At 43.4% G+C, this 23,818-nt stretch overlaps 1 protein-coding gene across 4 annotated transcripts in view; it reads left to right on the top strand.

Moving 5' to 3' along the window:
- dock3 (dedicator of cytokinesis 3) overlaps positions 1–23,818 on the top strand; it is a 919,050-nt gene that overhangs the window by 392,911 nt on the left and 502,321 nt on the right. The window lies entirely within an intron of this gene.

The following is a 23,818-nucleotide window of genomic DNA, read 5'->3' as shown; positions in this document are numbered from 1 at the left end:
AATTGAGAGCTTTGCCTTCTGGCTCAGCTCCTTCTTCACCACTAAAGATCGGTATAACGACTACATAAGTGCTTCCTTATCCTTCTGTCGATCTCACCGTCTATGAAGAAGACCCTGAGGTACATAAACTCCTCTAACTGGGGCAATAACTCATCTCCCACTAGGAGAGGACAATATACCTTTTCCCTACTGTGGACCAGACCTCAGATTTGGAGGTGCTGATCCTTATCCCTTCTGCTTCACACTCGGTTGCATACCATTCCTATTCATGCTGGAGTTCACAGCCCGATGAAGTCAACAGGACCACGTCATCTGCAAAAAGCAGAGATGCAATTCTGAGGGCACTAAACTTGACAGACTGGCTGCACCTTGATTTCCTGTCAATGAAAATCAAAACAAGAAGACAAAGCACAGCCCTAGTGGGATCTCACATGTACTGAGACTGGTGCTGATGTTTCTTCAAGTATGTGGACACAGCTCAAACTGTGATCATGCAGGGACTGAGTAGCCCTTGTTAAGGTCCCCTGAACCCCATACTCTCCCAGCACCTTCCACAGAATCCCTCAAGGAACATATTTGTATACCTTCTCTAAGTCCACAAAACTCATATAGACCATTTAGTCAAACTTAAATGCCCTCGAGAGGACCCTCATGAGGGTAAAGAGCTGGTTCTTCTGTTCCTTGGCATGGATAGAATCCACATTTCTCCTCCTGGATCTGAGGTCCCACGACTGGGCAGAGTCTCCTTTCCAGTACCCTTGTATAAGGTTTTCCAGGGAGGCTAAGGAGTGTGATCCCCCGATAGTTGGAGCTGCTGAAGAGCAGTCTCAGGTAGGACGATCTGGCCACCTAGGGAGGAAAGGCAGCATGAACAGGGGTCCCGTGAAAGAGCATAGGTTGTGCCGCTCTAGGCAAGGAGTGGGGCGAGCATGGAGGATGACCTCCCCAGGGATCCGAAGTATGACTGCAGGTACGTGAAGAATGACGGGAGGAGTGCTGACCTCGGACGGTCTGGCTGCGCTGTTAGGAAGCAGCCAAGACAGGGGTCAGGGAATGAAGTTTGTGGCTGCTGGGTCTCCGCCGGCTGTGTGAGTTATGGGTGACGAAAAAGATGGTGGGCTGGGATCTGAAAGAGCCAGTGGCTGAATTTAATCTCTGATTTTATTGGATTTATTTATTGTGTTTTGATCCTTCACTATTCACTTGTTTTTATGGATTATTTATTTATGGACATTTTTGAAGCACTGCACTGTGGACACTGTTTTTGGTTTTGTTTTGATTCTTTTCAATAAAAGCATGGAATACTTTTTACATCATCCACTTGCTCCTTGTGTGATTTGTCCCCATCTGTCAGCTCATTCGGTCATAACTATCGACGGCGTTGTGTGCGAGATGCCCCCAAAACTAGAAGAGGGGAGAATGGAGAGGACCCGCATCGTCACAGCCACAATTTACCCACCTTCTAACCTCATGACAATGAGTTCAGTGTTTTTCAGTGGCCTTCCCTGTCACCGGATCTGAATCCAGTAGAACTTCTTTAGGAGGTGGTAGAGCGAGCAATTTATAGCGTGAATGTGATGCTAACAAATCTGCAGAAACTGCAAGATACAATCACGTCAGCATGGACCAGAATCTCAGACAAATGGTTCTAACATCTTGAAGAATCTATTCCATTAGATCAAAAGAAGGCCATACTCATCATTAGTATGGTGGTCCTAATAAATTGTTCAGTAAGTGCTTTGTGTGAGAATAGAGAAGATGCAGAAGGCCATGGAATTTGTAATCGTGTTCATCCTTTGCATTTTGTACTCTCCTATCCCTTCATCCTCCCTGGTATATTTTGATTTGTTTAATAAAATCTTCTTCCTAACCCATACCTAGATTGCATTGGTAATTTCTTGTTTGGGTGTGGGGTCCACTGTAGAGTACCCCATCTGGACTTGAACTAGCGGCCTTGCGGTTTGTAGCAGGTGCTTATCCATTAGCGTGCACTGCCACTTATGGATCTCAGTGAGAAATGACAGCCAACTTGTAAATCCTTATGTGCTGGGCCTTGAAGTGCGCATTTAGAAGCGCAACAGATTTCAGATCATATTGAAATATTTTTAAGTGTTGCATGCTTCTCAGTAAGGAGCTATCAGCTGCACAGTACACAAGTTCTGGCATTTTCACTCTCTAGCAGATATTCTTGATGATTATTCCAAATGCTGGCATGAGATTATATTTTTCATGAATGTCTCTTCTGTGTCCATTATAGTCAACTATTCAGTAATTAATTGTCGAAGCGTAATTGTTCCAACAACATTTGGAAGTATCAGAAAACCATAGAGAAATAGAATAATGTGGTAGACAGTAGGACTTTAGGGACTTTCAAAACCTGACTTGATGTTATTTTAGAAAAAGTAAGTAGACAGGACTGGTGGACATTATTGGGCTGAATGGACGTTCTCATTTAAATTGTTCTAATAATCTAACACAGGGTCATAAGGCACTGGCATCTATTCAGGGAACATCTACTGCAAGGTGGAAACCAGCCCAACACTTCATCAGAGGGCACATTCTTCTACCCACACAGGCTTGATGGGAACTCATCATTCAACTTTACCTGCATGTCTTTCGATTGTGAAGTAGGCCCAGAAGGCTCTTATATGAACACAGTGCTAAACCCTGGTGCCACCTCACAGCTTGTTAGCACCTTTAATGAGTGCTAAATTACAACTTAAATGTGGCAGCTTGTTCCCAAGTATGTATGCACATCACGTGGTGTTCATCCATCCATTCTTATCCCATCTTAGCTGTAAAGGAGGCAAAGCAGGACCAATGCCCAGACCATCACACCAAACTGTTTTCTTGGCTTTTCTGGTTACAGTTATTTAGACTCTTTCCTTGGATTTTGATTCTCACTTTGCATATTGGGCTTTGGTATTTCTTTGTGAGAACTTTTGATTTTGTTCTTAGCTTAGTATTCGACTATGTCTCTTCTCCTAATCCTTTGCATTTGCACAGATTTTTCCATCTCTTAGCAGAATGGTATGGTCTCCCAGAAAGCCCCAATCTCAGTAGCATTGGGATTACAAGTAAGACAGACAAAGTCTACAACTGAACTGGGGCAAGTGTTCTAGGAGGTCTGGAACAACTGACCATGTGAGGACCTTCAAATAGAACATAAGAAGTTTGAAAACAAGAGTTGACCATTCAGTCCATTGGGCTTGTTTGTTTAGCAAATAGCTACACTGTCCCAATGTCTTATCCATCCATCCATTATCCACTCTGTTATATCCTGACTACAGGGTCACGGGGTCTGCTGGAGCCAATCCCAGCCAACACAGGGTGCAAGGCTGGAAACAAACCCCGGGTAGGGTGCCAGCCCACAGCAGAATATCTCATCCAGATACTTCTTATATGTTTGTCATAAGTTTCTCCTTCAACTCCATGTCTTGTTAGGTTGTTTCAGAGTCATGAAGAGTCCTTCAGTCCTAAATGCACTTCCCCTTCGTTTCCACTGGTGTATTTGAGTACCATATATACTCGCGTATAAGTTGGGTCTTGAAACCCGAAATATCGATCATAAAATCAGACCCTGACTTATATGCCCGTTCAAAAATACACTTTTTTTTTTTTTTTACCTCTTCTTGCCTCCTCCAATCTCCCACCAGTTTCTCAGACACATCGAATTTTGTTGCAGCAGCGCAGTTACCAATTTCTTTCACCTCTTCAACGACTTTTAATTTAACACCAGCTTCATATTTTCTTCTGATCGAATGCTCCATCATAGATAAGGGACACTCTTTCGATAAAGGTGTATGAGGGTGTGAGATACAAAAAACACAAAACAGTGCAAACATCGCTTTGGAATAGTTTGGATATTACCGTGTGGTCGCTTAGGCACATTACTTAGAAAAAAATGCTGTGTGCTCTGTGGTTACTCTCTCAGATGGGTGTTAGCATATAATAATCCCTTGTGCCAATAGCGTGAGTTTTCCACATTCGAGTTATATGACTGACATTATACAATATAGGAAATTATACGGTAAAATCAAGTCCCGACTTATCCACGGGAGAACTTAAACGCCATTATATATGGTAAGTGATTCACCATTTAGTTAAATGAACTGGCTGGATCTGCTTTACAAATGCCTTTTGAGAATTCTGAAGACCCAGATACTGTCCTTAAGTCCTGGTATGGTCCTGGTTGCACAGCTTCAAGTGCTGCTATGTCCTTCTTGCGCCTTGGTGACCAGAACTGCCCACAGTACTGCAGATACAGTCTCACAAGTGCATTATATAGATAGATAGATAGATAGATAGATAATCCAAACATATAAGAGGTGAGACACAAAAATAACCAGACTGGGCTTGGGGCTTTCCTGGAAAACCGTCTGGAGGTCGGCCAGATGTGAATCACAGAACGATATCCCCTCCTACACGTCCTCTCAAACCGCCGACCAGTTAGGTATATCCTGAGAATAGTCAAGTCAGTATTTGCACAACAATCGCTACACAAGTTGCCGATATAAGGTCGGGTGAAAAAATCGAACAGCGAATCAACATCAAATTTCAAATGAATTTTCTCTTTTTCTGAAATTCCTGTCCTCAATCATCCTCCCTATTCACCCGATTTAGCTCCCTGTGATTTTTACTTTTACTACAAAAGTGACCTGAAGGGATCACATTTTTCTTCAATGGATGAAGTGAAGACAGAAACAGCAAGCCTGTTGAAGAGCATCAAGCAAAAAGACTTCCAGCACTGTTTCAATCAAAGGAGGATACGTACGGAGAGGTGTAGGGATCAGGAGAGGGAGCATATAGGAGGTGACAATGTTTAGAATTGCTGGAATTCATCAATAAATGTTGTCACATGTTGTGTTTAGGAGACAGCTAAAGGGCTTGAATACATGTAATTCCATGCCAGACCTGGGGGTGGCGAAGTGCACTAATTTTCCCTCTCAATCTTTTGCAGACCATTCTAGGGAAATCCCACCCGGCTCTGGGGCAGCCAATGACTTCACTTCCGGTTCCGGTATTGATGACATCACTTCCTGTATTGGCCTTTAAAGCCACCATTTTGTCTCCAGAGAATCAGTTCTGTTTTGGACTCAGTTGAATGAACATTTCTTTGCTAATGAATCAGTTTTGCAGCTGGGAACGATTATACGGATGGCTGCCCCAAACCTTTTCAATGTTTGACGGTCGTTTTTGTGACAATGTATATTTTTTTACCAATCCAGTTATTTTTGTATCTCACCTCATAGTATTTATATTCAGCAGTTTTTACTATATAACGTGACATTTTATTTGCCCTTTTTAATCCATCCATCCCGCTACATCCCAACCACAGGGTCACGGTGGTCTGCTGGAGCCATTCACAGCCAACACAGGGTGCAAGGCAGGAAACAAACCCTGGGCAGAGTGCCAGCCCACCACAGGGCTCACACACACACACACACATACCAAGCGACCATTTAGAATCGCCAATGCACCTAACCTGCATGTCTTTGGACCGTGGGAGGAAACCGGAGGAAACCCACGCAGAGAACATGCAAACTCCACGCAGGGAAGACCCGGGAAGTGAACCCAAGTCTCCTTACTGCGAGGCAGCAGCGCTACCCACTGCGCCACCATGCCACACCTTTTTAATTGCTTCTGCAAATTGTTTAGACTTTGGTTTTCATTTCCTCTCCATCATCTCCATTTCTCAATGCTCCTTAGTTCTCTGTGCCGGTCAGGGTAAGACGTGTCCATAAATCCCAGAATGCCTTTAGTTGTTCTCCTTTGCACAGCTTCAAGTGCTGCTATGTCTTTCTTGTAGTGTGGTGATCAGAGCTGCACACAGCAGTCCAGATGTGGTCTCACTAGTGCAGAGCATAATGTCACCTCGATTTAACTGCATGACAGTGAACGTGAGAGAAGGCAAAGGGTACTCTGTTTTCTGCTTACTGAACTTTCTAGGAAGTTTATTAGTTGAAATATATTGTTCAAGGAGTTGTTTTATAAAGCATCCCCTCTTTTTTTGCCTTTTTTTCACAAGCGGCTAAGCACAATTCTGAATAATAGACACAGTATCTTGTTCTTCTAATTGTATGCGTATACCGTTCAGCAGAAAGTGCAGCTGTGCAGTTTACCGCAGGAGTCATCTGTCATCGTAGGCCTTTTTTTTCCTTCAGTAAAGAATAAAGTTTATCCTCTCTGTTTTATTTATTTTCGGTTATTTGATTACATTTTTTGCATAATCCACCCCCAGTTTTCTGCCCACTCTTATTTTACTGCCTGCCGAAGAAAGGGCAGCGGGTTCACAATTCCATGGAGGGGTGTGAATTTGAGCTCTGCTTCTCCATTTGCTCCTACTGCGTGTGACTGCTGTGAATTTGTTTGTGTGTGCAAAACATGGGAGCAAGGATCTTGGTGAAAGATTGAATTGAAAGATGTTTAATTTTCATTGCCATTGTTGTCTGTTCAGGAGCACAAGCCCTACATGGGGGTAAAAATGATCACTTGTGACTACATGGGTTACCTCACGTAGGCCGTGGATGTGGGGTGTGGTTGATCCGCAGTGTCCATTGGGCCCAGGCCTGTTGTGTGTGTGTGTGTGCAGAGCTCTTAACATGGCTTAACATTCTCGACAAGCTTAATCTGATGCCTATGCAGGCAACAACCACGTGTACTGTAGATGGAGTCAGTTTAGAATTCCTAAAACCAATCTTTGGAGCTGTGGGAGGAATACCTAAGTTGATACGGGGAGGCTCCATGTGAGGAGCTGAGACACAGAATTAAATTGATGTTGGAAGATTTTGTAGCTATTTATAACATATAAATAGTTTTGTTTGTAAATGCACTGACCTGTTCAAAACTCTAACAAGAGATAACATAGTGGCTGAGCAAAGTCGTCCCAGCATTCAGCTTTCCCCTTGTCACCCTGGTCAGGGGTGTTTCTTTGGGGTTCAATCCAGCCTGATGCTGAGGTGGTCATCAAATGTTACAGCAGCCATGCCACATGTGCTTCAGAACAGGTGATCTACCTGAAGCTGAGCATGTTCAGGCCCGGCCAGTACTTGGATGGGAGACCATTTAGAGAAAGCCTGGGTTGCTGCTGGAAGAGGTGCTGTTGAGACCAGCAGGTGGCGCTTACCCTGTGGTCTGAATGTGGATCCAGTGCAAATACAGGGACACTGTGCTGTAAAAATAGCACCGTCCTTTGGATGAAACATAAAACCCGAGGTCCTGCCTCCCTGTGGTCATTAAAGATCCTTGGGCATCCATCGAAAAGAGTAGAGTGTATCCTGATATCCTGGCTAAACTGCCCATCATGTCCCCATTCATTCTAGCCCCCTAATCATCCCCTGCCTCAAACTGGCTATCTGTATCACCCCTTCACCACCTAATAGCTAGTGTGTGGTGAGCGTACTGACGCAATAATAGCTGCCATCACATCATCCAGGTGGATGCTGAATATTATTGATGGTTTGAGTAGTAAGAAAAGTGCTATAAAAATGTAATTTATTATTATTGTTATTATCGTTATAAATATTATTATTATTATAGTGAGTTATGAACTCTTTTGAGACCCTCCCCAACAGGATGACACGCAGATGCACGACTGCCGGGTCTATTCAGGGTTCCTTGTCCATTGCCGAGGCTATCGCAGATTCCCAGCGCCACAGAAACAACTACAAGCTGCCCGCTGCCACACACAAATCACCGGTTGCCCGATGGGTGATGTAGGGAACATTATAAGTTGACCCTGACCCTGTCTTTTTTCTGTGTCTGTGTATAGTAGAATAGTAGATCCCGTTATAATAAATAACCTTGCTGTTTCTGTTTTGAGTGGAATAAAAGTGGTTTTGCTAAAACACTCAACCACATCTTTGGGGTACAAGACACTGACTCACGTGTCACATTATTATTTTTATGAGGTGGAAAGACACCCCTCTGTCTGCGTATTTGTGTGTCCATCTAGGTCATTGCCTCTGTTACAAGCCATTTGGTATGGGAGTCATCAAAGCAGCGCCAATGTTTCTGAGGTGCCAACTGTTGAAATAACAAATGCAGTGCATTTTATTAATAGAAGTGTTTGTGATGCACCATCTGTTGGAATGAAAAATGCATTGTGTTTTATTACTACAAATATTTTTGATGCACCATCTATTGAAATGAAAAATGCAATGCACCTTATTACTACATGCACTAAAAAGACATTCTAGTAAATGGTAGCACTGAATTCACTGGTCTATGCTGATTACTTAGATTTCAATCTGTCTTAGACGGGCAGTTGAGCTAGCGCCACTATAAACGGCTTTTGTTCTCAAATACAGTTTTTGGATTCTTTTCGCATCAGACTCTCAGTGAGGCTTTGTAAAAATTCTTTTACATAAAATTTAAATGTGCAAAAGAGTCTCATGAAAGATGCCCTACAAGATATAGAAATTAAAGTGTTACTACATATAAGAGCACTTTCATATTTAGTGTTATCCATTTTCTGTGGTGCAGGAGTGCCCATGTCCCTTAAGATTAGTTAAGTCAGTCATTTTCTAACCCACTTAGTCCTGAACAAGGGGTGCTGGAGCCTATCCCAGCTGGCACAGAGCACAAGACAGGAACAAACCCGGTTCATTGCAGGCCAAACACAAACACACCACCCCACACACACACACACACACACGGGGGCCAATACAGTATCATCAATCCATCTAACCTGCATGTCTTTGGACCGTAGGAAGAAACCCATGTAGACGCTGGAAGAACATGCAAATTCCACTTGGGATTGACCTGGGACTCTGACCTCCTTACTGCAAGTCAGCGATGCTACCACTGTACCCCCTTACCTCTGTAGTCAGTCAGTCAGTCATTCTCCAACCCTCTATATCCTAACACAGGATCACGGGGGTCTGCTGGAGCCAATCTCAGCCAACACAGTTGCAAGGGCACACACATACACCAAGCACACACTAGGGACAATTTAGGATCGCCAATGCACCTAACCTGCATGTCTTTGGACTGTGGGAGGAAACCCACGCAGACATGGGGAGAACATGCAAGCTCCACGCAGGGAGGACCCGGGAAGTGAATCCAGGTCTCCTTACTGCGAAGCAGCGCTACCACTGCGCCATCATGCCGTCCCCGTCCCCTCTGTAATTCCGGCTTATTAGAGCAATTAATTGGCTCTCAAAACAAAGTAAGCCATCTGAATAAGCTAGCGGACATGTGAGCATGTGAAGCATGGATCCCAGCATCTCCTGAAGAATGATGTCTTTTCTGTGAAATAGTTGGACTGCGTATTTCAGATTATTGCCCTAAAGAGGAGAGGTTGGGAGCCTGCGCTGATAGCACATGGCAAATCACCTGGATTGGGACCTGAGTGCAGCAGGAGATACCTGAGCCCCACACTGGGACAGCATGAGGTTTTTCACGGTGGCTAAAGTGCCAATCCTGCCACCAACCCTGTACGTTGGAGGACCTGCTTGCAGGGTTGGATGCAGATTAACATCCCACCCAGGATGAAGAAATTGCAGGTTAAGGGCCCAACAGAGTGGAGCCGCTTCTGGCGTTTACGGGATTCGAATTGCCAACTTATCAGTTGTCGGTGCAGATCCCCAGCCTCAGAGCCACCACTCCACCCTAAAGTTGACTGGATTTTAATTTTTAGCAGTTTACTGGAGCTCAGAAGTTTCCAAACTCCATCCTAGAGTGCAGCAGTGGCCGAATTTCATCTCTTTTTATTCCCTGATGGACCCTCTTGTGTAATGCTACTTCGTATTTACCTGTTCCAGTGTTTTTAAAAATGTTACTCGGGTGTGTTTTGCCTTTTCCCAAATATAAGCACTGGTTTGCATGGTTCAATGGTGGCTCATATATGCTGACTATCTTTTGGGTGAGAGTTGTTAGGATACAATGCTGGGTCATCAGGAAGCATTCCCCAGAAGTCACACCGTAATGACACCATACAACGTGAAAGAATTTAGAACAGTGTTTTCAATTCAGGAGACGTCCAAGATTGTGGATTTTTAATCTGACCTTGGCTTACGTTCTTGTAGTTTTCTGACTCTCGAATTCTTGCTGCAATATTCTTGACTACGAGTTTTGTTTAATGATTTGGCTCTGATGATGTTCGAGTGCCTGATTTTGACTTTGGTTTGTTTAGTGACTACACATTATCTCATTTATTCTCTGCTCATGTGGCCTCCCATATAAATAGCTCTGGCAGTTTAGCTAACGGCAAGCTTTACGCGTAACCAGCTGTGCGTTTGTATATTGTCTCAATTTGATTTGTTGGAGAGACAATACCTTATGTTTCTTCTGAAATTGTGCCTGTCGTATCCTGATTTGCACAGTTTGATGGTGAAAAGACAAGGGTGATCCCCCTTGTGGTGTCATCTTGTGGAGCCGACAGTAATCTTCTTAAAGGTACCAGAGGTAGGCGTTTCAGTGGATGGAGTTCTCTGGTGTCGTGGATATCCTTCCAGGCTGGCGACTTTGTCTTCATCAAGAAAGTAGACAGACACGTGAGCCCTGATGTCTTCTAAAATATTATACAACTGTGTTGCACTGAAGTCATTGAGGTTCTGTAAATTGGCTCCTTCAATAATGTCTAAAATGAGGTTATCCAATATGAGGACTTGTCCGCAAATAACGTTTAATGGCACAACCATAAAATCTTTAAGATGGATTGTGTCATTAATGTTTCATAAAGCAAATCCATGAGTTCAGATGCAATTTTTTTTTAAAATAGGGTGAGCAGAGAGACAGCATAATAGGTAATAGCATGAGCTGCAATCTGCCATAAAATATTCCTTTTGCTATGCGGTATTTGCACACTTTGTTAAACCACAAGTTTTAATAGCCGGCCAGAGCACATTTAGTATCTGATAATAAAGACATCAAGTAACAAGAGCTCTATAAATGACAGCCTTGGTTCCCATTTTTACTTACAATCGCAATTCCCTTTTTCTGCTTTATTGGACTAGGCTGTTACATTTGAAACTCTGGTGTCTAGCTGTCATTGTTTTAAAACCAGTGAGGTTTGCCATGCACTTGCTTCCTATTCTTCTTACTGGGATATTGCACTCCATGGCATGTCACACCACACTGGTTTTAGTTTCTCATTTTGTCTTCGTTCCCCAGTGATACAATTACCAAGTGTGAGCATTAGACTCTTTGGGGCCAGCCTTCTAAAAACCAGAAACACTTACCCAACTATGTTTCCCACAAACGGTATTACAGTAAATCTCACAGGTTCGCTTATTTTCTATCATAATAGTATAAACCATTTTCGCGACACCTCAGTCTAATTACAAAAGCTCAAATATGAGGTCATTATTGTGGGCTGCGGGATGGGTCAGGGTGGACATCATTAAAGTGTAACCCATGTCAATGACACCCACAGTCTAATTGTGCCTAGTCGCAGATAAGGTCATCATTGCAGGCTGCAGGATGGGTCAGGGTAGACATCATTAAAGTGTAACCCATGTCATGACACCCATAGTCTAATTGTGCCTAGTCGCAGATAAGGTCATCATTGTAGGCTGCGGGATGGGTTAGGGTGGACATCATTAAAGTGTAACCCATGTCATGACACCCATAGTCTAATTACACCTAGTCATGGGTAAGATCCTCATTGCAGACCACAGGATGGGGCAAAGATGGACATCATTAAAGTGTAAACCATGTCATGACATACACAGTCTAAATGTGCCTAGTCGCAGATAAGGTCATCATTGCAGGCTGCAGGATGGGTCAGGGTAGACATCATTAAAGTATAACCCATGTCATGACACCCATAGTCTAATTAATCCTAGTCATGGGTAAGATCCTCATTGCAGACCACAGGATGGGGCAAAGATGTACATCATTAAAGTGTAACCCATATCATGACACCCACAGTCTAATTACGAAAGGTGGTATATAAGTTCATCATTGCAGGCCGTGGGATGGGGCAGGGATGGACATCATAAAAGTGTAACCCATGTCATCACGCCAACTGTCTAATTGTTTCAAGTTGCAGATAAGGTCCTCATTGTGGGCCGCAGGATGGGTCAGTGTGGACATCATTAAAGTGTAACCCATGTCGTGACACACACAGTCTAATTACGCCTAGTCATGGGTAAGATCTTCATTGCAGGCCACAGGATGGGGCAGGGATGGACATCATAAAAGTGTAACCCATTTCATGACATCCACAGTCTAAATAATCCAAGTCATGGATAAGGTCCTCGTTGTGGGCAGCGGGGTGAGTCAGGGACGGAATCATAAAAGTGTAACCCATGTCATCACACCAACTGTCTAATTGTGTCTAGTTGCAGATAAGGTCCTCATTGTGGGCCGCAAGATGGGTAAGGGTGGACATCATTAAAGTGTAACCCATGTCATGACACCCATAGTCTAATTACACCAATTCATGGGTAAGATCCTCATTGCAGACCACAGGATGGGGCAAAGATGGATATCATTAAAGTGTAACTCATGTCATGACACCTACAGTCTAATTGTGCCTAGTCGCAGATAAGGTCATCATTGTAGGTTGCGGGATGGGTCAGGGTGAACATCATTAAAGTGTAACCCATGTCGTGACACACACAGTCTAATTACGCCTAGTCATGGGTAAGATCTTCATTGCAGGCCACAGGATGGGGCAGCAATGGACATCATAAAAGTGTAACCCATTTCATGACATCCACAGTCTAAATAATACAAGTCATGGATAAGGTCCTCGTTGTGGGCAGCGGGGTGAGTCAGGGATGGACATCATAAAAGTGTAACCCATGTCATCCCACCAACTGTCTAATTGTGTCTAGTTGCAGATAAGGTCCTCATTGTGGGCCGCAGGATGGGTCAGGGTGGACATCATTAAGGTGTAACCCATGTCAGGACACCCACAGTCTAATTGTGCCTAGTCATGGATGTCCTCACTGTGGGCTGCGTGATGGGGCAGGGATGGACATCAGGGTGTTGTATTTGCAGCCATGTGCAGCAGTAAAAGTATTTCTGAGAGGCCTGTCACACATAAGCAACATGTGAGATTGGACAATAATAGGTCTGTTATGCCTTGTAAAAGATGACAAAGACAAGAGAGAAAGAGTTGGGGTGGCACCACAAAATGCAAAACAACAAGGCTTTTCACCAAGATACTGTCCGATAGGATACTAGTCTCAGACTAGACCATCAAAGTTGACGACACTTCTTGTTAAGTACAGGCCAGGCAGGAAGAGGCGGGTCCAGGAGGGGCAGAATGGAAGCAGGCAGGTATGAGTGCATCTGCACACACAGTGAGGCGGAGACTTTTGGAGGATGGCCTGGTGTCAAGAAGGGAAGCAAAGAAGCCAAGAAAAAAATCAAGGACAGACTGATATTCTGCAAAAGGTCCAGGGATTGGACTGCTGAGGACTGCTGGGGTCAAGTCATTTTCTCTGATGAATCCACTTTCCGATTGTTTGGGGTATCCGGAAAAAAGAAAAGGTGAGTGCTACCGTCATCAGTCCTGTGTCATGCCAACAGTTAAGCATCCTGAGACCGTTCATGTCACGTGGGGTTGCTTCTCAGCCAAGCCAGTGGGCTCACTCACAATTTGTCCTATGAACACAGACATGAATAAAGAATGGGACCAAAATATCCTCCGAGAGCAACTTCTCGCAACCATTCAATAACAGTTTGGTAACCAACAATGAACAATCCAGCATGATGGAGCACCAGGCCATAAGGCAAAAGTGATAACTAAGTGGCTTGGGGAACAAAACATTGAAATTTCAGGGTCCATGGCCAGGAAACTCCCCAGACCTTAATCCCATTGAGAACTTGTGGTCAATCCTCAAGAGGTGGGTGGGCAAACAAAACCTCACCAATTCTGACAAACACCAATCATTGACTATGCAAGAACGGGCTGCCATCAGTCAGGATTGGGCCCAGAAGTTGATTGACAGCCAGCTAGGGTGAACTGCAGAGGTCTTGAAAAAGAAAGACGGGCCAACACTGCAAATATTGACTCTTAAAGTTATTGTCAATAAAAGCCTTTGAAACTTCTGAAATGCTTGTAATTTTACTTCAGTATACCAGAGAAACATCTGACAAAAAGATCTAAAAACAATGAAGCAGCAAACTTTGTGAAAACCAACACTTGGACCATTCTCACAACTTTTGGCCACGACTGTACAGGTCTTCCACTGAGCGGGCATCCCATCGGAGCCTAACCCCACTTTTCCCATACGATCAATACTTCAGTTTACACGTTTTCCTTTTCTGTGGGGTTTTTCAGGCACTTAACCTCTGCAGGAAGCAAAGATTGACAGTAGCTCCTAAGATTAAAATTTTTCATGAATGAATTACTTTTCTATTTAAAAGACCCATATTTAAAATTAATAATAGTTTCCATAATAATAAAAATCAAGGTAGTAGTAAACAAACTACATAAGTAAGTAAGAAAATGTACATACTGTATGTCGTAGCATTCAGGTTCGTTCAGAGATTTCCTTAGCTGGTTTCAAAGTTGGAGCGTTTTTACATTTTCTAGTCACTTCATCAAAGAGTTTGTCTCCCCAATTTTCATATTTTTGTAACAGTGATTCACACTGAAAAATAACAGTGCCTGTAGAATGTATATTATATACATTATATTATATATTATAATATAGGAAGCAGTAATGTAAATAGAATATGTATTTTAATACCGATTTACAATATCACATGGCTGAATTCCCTTTTATAGACAGCAGACTTCAACTCAAGGGATGCAAAGATTCCTGCGCTCCTGTTCATTGTTGGATGTGAAGGGTCTGTGACCAACTGAACTTCAAATGTCAGACAACATTGGATCAGGTGCCACATGAGAGACTGGGCATCAAACTAAATGAAGTGGCAGTGCTGTGTGGGTGGGTGCAGAAGTGGCTCAGACACAGGAAGCAGAGGCTGATGGCGTGAAGAACCTTGGGCTGACGTAAAGAGTGGTGTCTAGCAGGGGGCAATGCTGGGGCCGCTGCTCTTTTTAATTTATGTAAATGATCTGGATAGGAATACGAGTTTGTAGATGATGCCAAGCTAGGTGGACTGGCAGATGATCTCAAACCCGTTGAGTCATCACAGAGGGACTTGGACAGCAGACAGGCTTGGGCGGATTTGTGACAGAGGAATTGGATTAAGCAGCTTCAGTAAACGGACTGAGAGGGGTTTAAATTTAAGTCCTATAAGAAATGCACAAACTGTATGTATGTACTTTTTCAAAAAAATGGCTTGCTGTTTATAATTGTATGGAATTTAATTAAATTGCCAATTTTTACATTTTTTTTTTATGAAAAAGCAACACTCCCCCCTTGGCAACACACACAGTGCGTCCCTTTTCTTTTTTTCTTAAGCACTGCACTGCTCTATCCTAAGGGGAAATGCTACTGAAGATTTGCTCTATTTCCACTGGACAGCGATAATGAAAACGCATTTTTAACCATTTTTGATGACTTATATATATATATATATATATATATAAGATCAAGACTTTTCCCAGAGCACATCTTGTTCACCAAGGCAGGAGGAATAAAAAGTATTATTTAATTTGGTCTTTATTAGTTGTCAGAATTAAAGGAACATGGGAATGCTGCGAGCAACAGGACGTGCTGCCAGGCCAAGATCATTTTGTTGAATCCTGGCCAGATTTATAAATATTTAAGGGAAATGGCAAAAGACAACAGTGAATAGGGAATACATTTATTGTGAATCCATGGTTAAGTGGATTGCATTCCTCCGGGCAGCCCGGCTTTAAATCACACAAGGTTGACACATATTTTACAATGCTTTTTGTTCTCCCCTGCTTTTCCCATTCCTCTTTTCTTCATTTTTATTAGAATTATACTTTCTTGGGTCCTTGCTTTACTGTTTCATGCCCCAGGCTGATAGAAGCGTCCTGCAGAAGAATAAATGACCTTTCATTCTATAGTTCTCAGCGTTTTACTGCCCCATCGGCCACTGATATGCCCACTTGAGTCACCGTGTGGATCCTTGTCAGATAAGGCACCTAACTCTCTGATCTGTGCCTCCTTTATTCCTATATTTCTTCTGCCTACTGAATCATTTTTTCCAAAAGACCTGGCATAGGATGTCAAGTGACCCGATGCAGAGTGGCTTAGTGGCTGAAGGTTGTTCATATGAAGGCAGGATACAATCACAGTGTAAAATAAGGGGGGAGATGAACTCTCCACAAAGGGACACTTGCAAGCTTTTCGGCAAGGGGGGATTCTTTGTTATGGTTTAAATGGGCCATTTTCAATTTCTCTGTGTGCTTGTATATAAATATATATATATATATATATATATATATATATATATATATATATATATATATATATATATATATACGGTGGGTTGGCACCCTGCCCAGGATTGGTTCCTGCCTTGTGCCCTGTGTTGGCTGGGATTGGCTCCAGCAGACCCCCGTGACCCTGTATTCGGATTCAGCGGGTTAGCAAATGGATGGATGGATGGATATATATATATATATATATTGTGGAGAACAGCCCAGACACAGACAGGTAGACGTGGTTCTTAAAGCACCACACATCTTTATTTACAGACTACTATTTACAGTGAACACACACAACCCGGTGCCTCAGCACCAATCACCCCAAAGTCCAGGCCTCTTCCAAATGCCTTTCTCTTCTTCTCACCGCCTCTACTCCTCTCCTCTCCTCTCCTACAAGACTCTGTCCACTTCCACCCAACTCCAGCCATTGAATGGAGGGAAGAGGCCCCTTTTATAATCACCCTGACGTGCTCCAGGTGCCTCCTAATAATCTTACGCTGACACTCCCCAGTGTGGTGGAAGTACCAGCAGCACACCCGGAAGCACTCCGGGTGTCCCTGGTCTTCTTCCCCCCAGTACTTCCGGGTGTGGCAGGAGTGCTGAGGGCCAGTGTTTCTCAGGCATTCGGGCGCCCCCTGGTGGTGACCACGGGCCCCTATAGGGTTGAGCTTCTCAGCTCTGTTCCCATGGTCCCCAAAGCCACCAGGGAGTTCGCCCCCACGTGGGCTGGAGGAGGCGTAAGCCCTCCTCCTGTCCCCTCCTAGGCGCCCCGGCTTGGTACTCCCCACAGCCACTCTCCACAATATATATATATATATATATATATATATATATATATATATATATATATATATATATATATATATATATATATATATATATGAATAAAATGTAAAGGTCTGTCCATCTGTCACACGATTATTCATTTTACTGGGGCTAGAACCATTATCTTGAACTTAATCAAAAGCGAATGAGCGTTGTAAATTCTGGAAATTAAATTTTGGTAAATTTTTTATTTCTCTCTCTCTCTCTTTCTGTATATATATATATATATATATATAATGTAAAGGGGGCGGCACGGTGGCGCAGTGGTAGCGCTGTTAGGAGACCTGGGTTCGCTTCTTGGGTCCTCCCTGCATGGAGTTTGCATGTTCTCCCCGTGTCTGCGTGGGTTTCCTCCCACAGTCCAAAGACATGCAGGTTAGGTGGATTGGCGTTTCTAAATTGGCCCTAGTGTGTGCTTGGTGTGTGGGTGTGTTTGTGTGTGTCCTGCGGTGGGTTGGCACCCTGCCCAGGATTGGTTCCTGCCTTGTGCCCTATGTTGGCTGGGATTGGCTCCAGCAGACCCCCGTGACCCTGTGTTTGGATTCAGCGGGTTGGAGAATGGATGGATGGAAATGTAAAGGTCTGTCCATCTGTTGCATAATCTGGGGCCAGAACCGTTATCTTCAACTTAATCAAAAGCAAATGATATCATACATACTGGAAATTAAAAAAAAATAAGTAATGGCAACCTGGTGGCCATGACCTGAGGCTGTTTGTCTATGGCAAAATGATTGAGAAACCAAATGCTAACCACCACAGTGGCAGAAGAAACAAGAAAAGCAGCAACATTTGCTGAGCATCAAGCACAATACAGAAGGCACTTAAGAGACACAAATTGAGAAAGTATAAGAGCACAAGACTTTCAAACACATAGACAAGCAAGAAGAAATCCTGAATTAAAGGATGTAAGTGGTGGCAACCTAGTGGACATAATGGATTGCAAAGTCACCTGTGGTCATTTGTTTATGAGAAACTGGTTGAAAAAGCAAGTGATAGCCACCATAACAGTAGAAAGAAAAAGAACAGCAGCAACTTATGCTGAGCGTCAAGCACTATGCAGAAGGTGACTAAGTGATGAAGAATGAGAAAGAATAAGACAGACACTGAAACACATAGAAATGCAAAAAGAAATCCAGATTATTACATTTTAGATGGCAGCGATCTGGTGGCTATAAAGGATGACAAAGTGATCTGATGATTTGTTTATGAGAAACTGATCAAGAAACCAAGCGATAACCACCATAATGGCAGAAAGAAAAAGAACAGTAGTAACATATGCTGAATGTCAATGGCAATTAAGTGGTGAAGAATGAGAAAGCATGAGACGAAGAGACACTAAAACTCATAGACAAGATAAAAAAATAAATCTGGATTATTATATCTTAGGTGGTGGTGACCTGGTGGCTATAAAGGATAACAAAGTGACCTGATGATTTGTTTATGAGAAACTGATCAAGAAACCAAGTGATAACCACCATAAGGGCAGAGAGAAAAAGAACAGTAGCAACATATACTGAGCATTGAGCACATTGCAGAAGGCAACTAAGTGACAAAGAGCAAGGAAAAATATGGAGACAAGATGCTAAAACACATAGACAAGCAAGAAGAAATCCTGAATTAAAAATTTGGCGGCAACCTAAAGGCCATAAAGGATGGCAAAATGACCTGATCATTTATTGATGGGAAACTGATCAAAGTACCCTGTGATAAACAACCATAATGGCAGATAGATGACAATGAATGGCATCATCTGCTGAGCATCAAGCACATCATGGACCACTTCTGTGAGTGACTGTTGGCAGGTCATCGCAGTGAAAATCTTCAAACTGAGATGTTTCATGGTTTGAGCCCACAGCAGTTCACCATCTACCCCTGAGTATGTCTATGCTAACTGTATAAAATGAACAAACTGATGGTCCTGGGAGTGCACTCATCTAACAGCTCATATTACAAGGAGCGTAACTTATGACTGATCTTGAAAAGTGAACAAAAAAGGTCTTTTCCACTTCTTAACGGAAGTGAATTGAGCCGTGGAGCAAGTGAATACAAAAGTAAACAGATGTGCACAGAAAGCGCTGCAGGGAAAATAAAATCTCTATGAACCGTAACAGTGTATCACATAAGAAGGCAATTGACATCACAGAGATGAAGTTAAAGATGTTCCACACAACAAAAGAGCTTGCAATTAAAGATAAGCTTTTCAAGTCGAAGTTCTTTTCTCACGATCATTTGCAACAGGTGTTAAAAATCAGGAAATCCCTGTGTTCTCATCAGTAAAGTTTTTGGACATTTTTGCCATGTGGCACAATTCCCTGAGGGTGATCTGGCTCGCAGGATCCTCCTTTTTGAGGACCCGAGCGGCTGGACCAGGCCAACCTAATGCCCACGTAACACCTGGCTGTGTTAGATAGAGGGCCATTTGCGAAGGGTGGGACAGGACTGCATATCTGCTGAGGGAGCGTCAGTTACGGCACTACAGCCATGTGGCGCGTTTCCCCAAGCGTGATCCGGCTCGTAGGTTCCTCACTGTTGGGGACCCGAGTGACTGGATCAGGCCAAGGGGTCGCCCACATAACACCTGGCTGTGGCAGATAGAGGGTCATTTCCGGAGGGTGGGACTGAACCGTGTGTCTGCCTGCAGAGTTGCCAACCAGGATCCTGAGCTGTTTCGTCGTGTGGTGGGTGTGGCAGCGTGCTGTGCCAGTGCATGCTCCCCGACTTGACCTGACCTGACCTTGGTCTTAAGTTGAAGGGGCAGGCTTATGTACAGTACATGTGGGAGTTGTCAACCAGTGAGTGCTCACCCAGAAATACAATGATTACAATATGGCTGTGAGGAATAAAGGAAGTGGATGTTTTGGACCTGATAAACAGAAGACAGACTCATCTGTCTGAAGTCACGTTCTTTACATACCATGACAGAATGGAAAAAGAAAAACAAAAAGGCCTGATATTACGACTGAACTTACTGGACTTGTAAAGCCTTCCCACGGGCACTGACTTCATTAGGCTGTCAGATAAAGGGGCTAACTCACGATACTTTGGGGATGTGAAACTTAGAACGTCGTCACATGGTCATCTAATTTGACCTACACTGCAAATACTAGTCACATAATATTACAAGTCAGCAGTGTCAGTTGTCATGTTTGACATCCCCTCCAACTAGTAGTCATGTAATGTAACATTGAGTTTACTCATTGTGAGGGGTAAACTGGCAGCACAGTCCCCTTTTCTGAACAGGAGGCCATCCCAGAGGGAGGTCAGTGAGGGAGCTGTGATGTTCTCCTGAATGTGGCCCTGGAAGGATATCGCTGCAGCTACTAAACTGGGGCTAGAGTCCCACCAGCCATGGACAGACACAGTGGTTGGGCTTGGGAGGCCGAAAGGACAGGAGAGTGGGTGACTGCCTGCCACCCCATGCACTAGGTGGCAGCATCTCATCTGGAAAGTCCCAGTATGGATACATGCAGGGCAACAAGCGAGTTGTGGCTCCATGGTGCTGCTCTGTTGGGGGCTGCCAAGAGGAGCTGACAGGTATTGAGTGCACCATGACCGGTGTGGTCCTGCCCAGCTTGGAAGTTCTTCCCAGAGGGCAACAAGTTGAGCACCAGAGTTAAAAGAGAGCCCTCCTTGGGAGTCGGAGTCAGGATAGGAGATGGTCAGCTCTCGCCTGAGTGGAGCAAAATAAAGGAAGGACTGAAGAAAGTGCTGTGTTGTACTGTCGGGTTTTGGAACCCTTTAGGACAGTGTGGGCAAGAAACATTTTGGTTATTAAATAAAAGAGCTGGACCCTTGAACCCAGAACTGTGTCTGTGGTAGAGGTGTCTGAGGTTTGGGGCTCAGTACGCCCCCTGCAGGCCACCTCATTTATATACACCTTCTGATGACAACTCCCTCCCAGGTCAATGTTGCTGGGCCAGAATGTCCATTCCTCATATACCTCTGATCAGGAGTGCCATGAATTATTTCAAGGATCGTTTTCAACAGAATGATCTGAATAGTCGAAACCCCAAGAAATATAAGACAACTTGATTAATCAGAGCAGTCATCTTTACACTGTGTGTTCGGCAGGGTTGCATTCTGGGCCAATGGCCCCTCAATAAAGCATTGCTTTAGAAGCTGAATGAAACTTCACACTATGTGCTTTCCATTTTGTAAAAGTCTCTTTAATGTGAAGAAAATGTGGTATTTGGTATATTGGGAGCATCATCATTCTTTTATCATCTACCGAAGCAAAAGGAAAAGCATCCTGTCTGCAGTTTTCTAATGGTGCTATTTATTACACGTTACGATTAGCTGCTGCTACTTAATGTGAGACCGCGTTCACTTAACAACAGCTATTTAATAGAATATAATAGAATAGAAATAGAAATCATGGAAGAATGTTTACAAAATTGCGTTTTAATGCTGGACTGCCTTTCAAAGCCCTAAAGCCCGTGAATAATGCAGTGGAGTTATAAATTATTAAAAGTGGAGGGAAATAAGTAAAGGAATTGTAATGTGCTCGATTTCATTACAAGCTGGACATCTCCCTTGATGACTGGGCGATGTGGCACACTACACGGTGCTGTTGATGGCAGTGAGGGGGAGCTGCGCTTTGATCCGCCAATCGGTGGGCTTGTCCAGATAACCAGAAAAAGCCAAACAGCTGCACTGCCCAATGAAGGTGGCAGAGGGCAGTGTGGAGTTGAACTCAACCATTCAGTTGGCACCTCTGACTGACAGTGTGACCCCGAGCAAGTCGCTTAACCGGTCAGAGCCCCACTTTACAAATATGATTGTGTCATTGTGATATGAAAGTGTCAATGTGGGCACATTTCAAGTCCACTCTCTTAAACTTCTGTTTGAGATCTACATGATGGCTATGACCCATCTTGTGCTGGCTGTGTGAAAAATGATTCTGGTGGTAGACCGCCTATCCTAAAAGATTTAATAATTCATGTTTAAAAATGACACACTGGACAAAATAAGCAGTAAAATTCAAATTCTCCACAAAATATGAAAAACGAGGTCAGATAAGGGTAACAAAAGAGACAAAAAAAATTTAAAATATACTACAATCACAACAAAGGATTCACCAGGTTTATTATGGAGTGACCTACCCTATGCTTAACACACACAAAGACACACACTTGAGCTCAGACCATGAGAGATGCCTGCACAGCCCATCACTCCTCAATAATCCACATAGGGACTTAAGTGATACCCTGGACACCTTGGTCTACGACACTGGAAAGGTTGGCACACCTTGTGTTATCCAGACATGGAAGTACTGGCTCAATCCCTCCACATTACCATCTAGGGAGATAAGTTACACCATCCTGTGTATTAACTCGGCAACAGAAATAATTCACTCTGTTACCAGTACTCTACTGATGGATCATTCTGTTTTCTGAGAAGGCTGGTGACTTCAATCAGGGGAACACCAGAAGGAAAGAACTTCTGTCAGCATGGACCTGTTGTGGGTACAACAAGAGCTCTGTTCAAAGGTCAGGGCTGTCAAGTGTAAAGCTGTGGGACAACTGGGCAGGTCTGAAAACATCTCAGTGCTACCTACAAGTCTCTTATTGGCAACAGCGGCCCTCTTATTATTCAAGCCAGAAATTCTTATGTGCGTTTGAGGGGATTTTGTTATTCTTTAATATCCCTTATGTGTTTCTTGAGCCTCTGTCTTGGATGGTTGGGAGACAAAGTCAGAGAGGCGAGATTGCGTTGGTTTGGACATGTGAAGAGGAGAGATGATGGGTATATTGAGAGAAGGATGTAAAGGATAAAGCTGCCAGGGAAGAGAAAAAGAGGAAGGCCTAAGAGAAGGTTTATGGATATGGTGAAAGCAGACATGCAGGTGATGAAGGTAACAGAGCAAGATGACAAGGACAGGAAAATATGGAAGAAGATGATCCGCTGTGGCAACCCCTAATGGGAGCAGCTGATAGAACAAGAAGTTTCTTGAGCCTCTGTAGTTAAACATTTCACTACAATTTGCACCGCATGTTTAAATGTATTGACAAATGACATTTGACTTGATTTGATTTGATTGGATTGGATTTGGATGCCACTTAAATACAATACAACTTATTTTCATATAACCCAAAATCACACCAGGAGTGCCACAACGGGCTTTAATACGTCTTGCCTTTTGATAGCCCTCCAACCTTGACTCTCTAAAAAGACATGGAAAAACTTCCAAAAAATAAAAACCCTGTTGGGGAAAAAAAGGACGAAACCTTGGGAAAGGCAGTTCAAAGAGAGACCCCTTTCCAGGTTGGTTGGGTGTGCAGTGGGTGTCAACGAAAAAGAGGGTAAATACAATACAATACAATACACAGAACAGAAGTAATCCTCAATACAATATTATAAGTACAGAGCAGAATTCATCAGTAGATGAAATCCCATAATACAACGTGCCACCAACACCTGATCAGGGCACCATGCAGTCCTTACATTGATGGATTGAAGGTGAGAGGTCCACATGACCATCATCATCGTTGAATTCTTCCACGTGAAGCCTGAAAACCATGAGGACTGATTGAGATCATCGATGTTAGGTAGAATACCCAATCGGGGCTGGGTGGTCTCGTGGCCCAGGAGACCCTGCAGATTTTTTTTTTTTCTGTCCTCCCTGACCATTGGACCTTATTTTATTCTTTGTTAATTAGTATTGCCTAATCTTATTTGTATATTTCTATTTTTATACATTTTTCTTTCTTCATCCTGTGAAGC

The sequence above is a fragment of the Polypterus senegalus genome, chromosome 12 (assembly GCF_016835505.1).
Source record: "Polypterus senegalus isolate Bchr_013 chromosome 12, ASM1683550v1, whole genome shotgun sequence".
NCBI lineage: Eukaryota > Metazoa > Chordata > Cladistia > Polypteriformes > Polypteridae > Polypterus > Polypterus senegalus.
This window is presented reverse-complemented; position numbering and strand designations above follow the sequence as displayed.